This window comes from Ceratotherium simum, chromosome 13 (genome assembly GCF_057802395.1).
Source record: "Ceratotherium simum simum isolate JZ-2026a chromosome 13, ASM5780239v1, whole genome shotgun sequence".
NCBI classification, from domain to species: Eukaryota; Metazoa; Chordata; class Mammalia; order Perissodactyla; family Rhinocerotidae; genus Ceratotherium; species Ceratotherium simum.
The window spans coordinates 29,322,600-29,327,648 of NC_141912.1; positions in this window are offsets into that span (position 1 = coordinate 29,322,600).

The following is a 5,049-nucleotide window of genomic DNA, read 5'->3' on the forward strand; positions in this document are numbered from 1 at the left end:
AAAGCTTATTTATTTGCCTCTAACCATTGCAAATGCTTTGTTTCTCAATATGTCTGTGTGTATATATATGTGTATCATCTGTAAAAATAAGCATATACTACTATATTCACTAATGAGATAGCCATCAGGCATCTGCTTTCCCATTATTGGAGATGTTTGTATTAATTCATTTCCTCTTCTGATCTGTAGAAGAGTTTGACAAGATGCTTTTTACAGAATTAGGCAGGAGATGCCTCCTGCGTCCATGAAACAGAACCAAGAAGAGTGAAACAGGAAAAACTCAAAATTATGAATACATGAATCACAGATCTTGTCTACACACACATCACATCACATGCCACATCATTTTTTAAAAATTTGTTGAGGCATAATTGATATACAACAAATTGCACACATTTAATGTATACATCCCAATGAATTTGGACATATGCAAACACCTTTGATACTGTCACCACAATCAAGGTACTGAACATCTTCACTCTTTTCAAAAATTTCCTAGTATTCTTTTGTGTGATTTTTCTTCTGTGTGGTAAGAGATCTATCCTCTTAACATATTTTAAAGTGCACCATACCATATCATTAATTCTAGGTAGTGAAATACGCCAGTTACAGAGTGACAAATACTGCATAATTCCATTTATATGAGGTATCTAAAACAGTCAACTCATAAAAACAGAGAATAGAATGGTAGTCTCCAGGGTCTGAGGTATGAAGGAAATAGGGAATTATTGTCCAATGGGTATAAAGTTTCAGTCGTGCAAGATCAGTAAATTCCATATCCTTCTTGGGTTCACATTCTGTGAGATATATTATCACAATAAAGCATGTGTTTAAATTGCCATGTATCAATACCTTTCGATTATGTTCTTGAAGATCTTTAATAAAGATAGTCTATTAGTGATCAGACAATTCCATTTTGATGTATAAATTGAGAGGAATATGTGAGTAAAATACTATGAGAATAGTGCAATGTGATTGCATTCCTTCTTGTAGGCCCATTCATTTTGTTTTTCCTTTTGTTCCCACAGATTTTTGAGGTAAAATTGACATATAGAATTTTAATGTATTTAAAATGTACAACATGATGATTTGATATACATATACATTGTGAAAGAATTCCCCAACCAAGTTAAATAACACATTCATCACCTCATATGGTTATGTTTGTGTGTGTGTGTGAGAATGCTTAAGATCTAATCTCTTGGCAAATTTCAATTTTACAATAGAGTATTATCAACTACAGTCACCGTGTTATACATTAGATCCTCAGAACTTATTCATTTTATAACTGAAATTTTGTACACTTTTACCAACCTCTCTCCACTTGTCCCACCCCCCAACTCCTGGCAGCAATTATTCTGCTCTCTGTTCCTATGAGTTTGACTTTTTTTTTTAGACTCCACATATAAGTGATACCATTTGTCTTTCTCTGTCTGGCTTATTTCGCTTAGTATAATAACTTCCATGTTTATCAATGTTGTTGCAAATGGCAGGATTTCCCTCTTGTTTTAAGACTGAATAATATTTCATTGTATACATATACCACGTTTTCTTTATCCATTCATTCATCACAAGTGCTTACACTGTTTCCATATCTTGCTATTGTGAATAATGCTGCAAATGACATGGGAGCATAGATGTCTCTTTGAGATGGTGATTTCATTACGTTTTGGATATATACACAGAAGTGGGATTGCTAGATCATATGGGAGTCCTATTTTTAAATTCTTGAGAAACATCCATACAGTTTTCCATAATAACAGTTTACCTTCTTCCCAAGAGCATACAAGTGTTCCCTTCCTCCAAATTTTTGCCAATCTTTGTTATCTCTTATCTTCTTGTTAATAGCCATTCTCACAGGCACAAGGTGATATCTCATTGTGGTTTTGATTTGCATTTATCTGATGATTAATGATGTTGAGCATCTTTTCATGTATCTGTTGGCCATCCGTATGTCTTCTTTAGAAAAATGTCTATTCAGGTCCTTTGCTCACTTTTTAATATAATCTTTTGGGGGTTTTTGCTATTGAGTTGTATGAGTTCCTTATATATTTTGGATGTTAACTACTTATTGGATAAGTGGTCTGCAAATATTTTCTCCCATTCCAGAGATTATCTTTTCATTTTGTTGATGGTTTCCTTTGTTGTGCAGAAGCTTTTTAGTTTGATGTAGTCCCACTTGTTTATTTTCGCTTTTATTGCTTATGCTTTTGGTGTCACATCCAAAAAATCATTGCTAAGACCAATGTCAAGGAGATTTTTTTCTACGTTTTCTTCTAGGAGTTTTAGGTTTCCTTTCTTGTATTTAAGTCTTTAATCCATTTCAAGTTAATTTTTGCGAGTTGTGTAAGACAGGGGTTCAGTTTCTTGTTTTTGCGTGTGGAAATCCAATTTCCCCAACACCATTTATTGAAGAGACAGTCCTTTCCTCATTGCGTATCTTTGGTGCCCTGGTCAAAGATTAGTTGACCATATATGAATGGATTTATTTCTTGGCTCTCTGTTCTATTGGTCTATGGGGTTACCATGAGGCTTACATATAGGACTTATATTTATCACAGTTGATTTTAAGTTAATTAAGTTTGAATGCATTCTAAAGCTCTACATTTTTACTCTCCCCTCCATGTTTTACGTTTTTGATGTCACATTTTATGTCTTCTTCTCTTGTGTATCTCTTAACTAATTACTGTAGTTATAATTATTTTTACTATCTTTGTCTTTTAGCCTTCATGTTAGCTTTATGTAGTTAATCTATCACCTTTACAACATTACATTATTCTAAATTTTACTACATATTTACTTTTATCAGTGAACTTTATACTTTCATATGTTTTCTTTTACTAATTAGTGCCCTTTCTTTTCAGCTTAAAGAAATTCCTTTAACATTTCTTGTAAGGTTGGTTTAGTGGTGATGAACTTCTTTGGCTTTTGCTTCTCTGGAAAACTCTCTCTCCTTCAATTCTGAATGATAATTTTGCCAAGTAGAGTATACTTGGTTGGAAGTTTTTTTCTTTCAGCAATATGAATATATCTTGACACTCCCTTCTGCCCTGCATATTTTCTGCTGATAGTCTTATGAGGATTCCCTTGTACATAACAAGTTGTTTTTCTCTTGCTGCTTTTCAGATTGTCTCTTTGTATGTAACGTTTGACTCTTTACTTATAATGTGTCTTAGTGTGGGTCTCTTTTGGTTCATCTTTTTTGGAACTCTCTGGGCTTCCTTAATCTGGATGTCTGTTTCTTTCTCTAGGTTAGGGAAGTTTTTGGCCATTATTTCTTCAGATAAATTTTCTGCCTTTTTCTATCTCTCTTTTCCTTCTGGGACCCCTATAAGGTGAATGTTGGTCTGATTGATGTTGTCCTATTAGTCCCTCAAGCTATCTTCACCTTTTTTCACTCTTTTTACTTTTTGCTTCTCTGATTGGGTGTTTCACTGCTCTGTGTTTGAATTCATTGTTCCTTTCTCCTGCTGCATCTAGTCTGCTGCCGAACCTCTCTAGTGTTTTTTTCAGTTCAATTATTATATTTCTTTCTCTGTGTCTTTATTTGGTATTTTCTTATATTTTCTAGCTCTTAGTTGAAGTTTTCACTGTGTTCATCCATTCTTCTCCTGAGTTCAGTGAACATCTTTATGACTATTTATTTTACTCTAACAGATAAATCACTTATCTTTGTTTCGTTAAGGACTTTTTCTGAGGTTTTATCTTGTTCTTTTCTTGGCCACTCCCAGTCTTGAAGGAGTAGCCTCATGTAGGAGAGCAATCTTATTGTTCAACCCTGCCTTAGTTCTGCCTTAGTTCTTGGTTATCTTTCAAACTTTTGTGATTTTACAGGCTGCTTATTTTATTTTTAGTGGATCCCAGTAGTTGAGGGTGTGCCAAGACCTGTCAGTGTCCCAAAGGTGAGGATCTAGATTCAGGCTGATTGGAAGCTAAACTCTCAGGCAGCAGCTTTTAAAGTCTTGTGAGATGCAAGAGTAAGTCCCACTGGCCACCAAAGCCAGGCAACCTAGAGGTGTCTTCTAATGGCAGCTATAAGAATCAGGGTGCCAGAGGAGGGTACAAGCTCTTTTCGGGGAGGAGCCAATGAACTGAAGCAAGGAAGAGGGAGAGAAGCGCAAGGATGATGTCCACTGGCTTCCACCCCCTGAGATAGCCTCAGTAAGCCTCTAGTTCTGTGCCAACCCTGATGCCTGCCCCTTAGGCTGAAGCTTCAGGACAAGCAAATAGCCCTCTTTCACATACAGACTGGGGATATGTTTCATTCTGATGTCTGTGCAGTGCCCTGAGGGTGGTAGCTGGCCAAGAACTGTCTCTCCTATTGTTACAGTCCTATGGGACGCAGAAATGCAAGCCCACTTGGTCACCAGAGCTGGGCAATCAATGCGCATCCCCTGGGCAGCATCTTCGAAAACCAGGACACTAAATATCAAAACCCGGGCACCAGACACATATAAAAACTCCCCACCAGAAGATACTGGCACTCTGGAGTAGAGTAATGGGAGAGAGCTAAGATAGTGCCAGCCTTCTGAGGTCTCTGGAAAGGATTACAGCTGGCCCTTAGATGTATTATTTTGTGTGTGTGTGTGAGGAAGATCAACCCTGAGCTACCATCTGCCAGTCCTCCTCTTTTTTTTTTTTTTTGCTGAGGAAGACTGGCCCTGGGCTAACATCCATGCCCATCTTCCTCCACTTTATATAGGACGCCTCCACAGCATGGCTCGACAAGCGGTGCGTCGGTGTGTGCCCAGGATCCGAACCCAGGCCACCAGCAGCGGAGCACAAGCACTTAACCACTACACCTCCAGGCTGGCCCCTAGATATATTTTTAATTAGAAGAATTCCCTTCAGAACACTGCTAGGAAGCTAAGCTAATAGGCCCTTTTACAGAAAGACTGGGCTCCTGAGACTGTTGCCTCTTGCTGTGCCCAGTGGGTAGTACCTGGTTGAGAACTTTTCTCCAGTGGTTGCAGTCCTGTGAGACTTAGACTGCACAAGACCCAAGTGATCTAGAACTGTTGAGTAGCAGACACAAAAACTGGGGTGCCA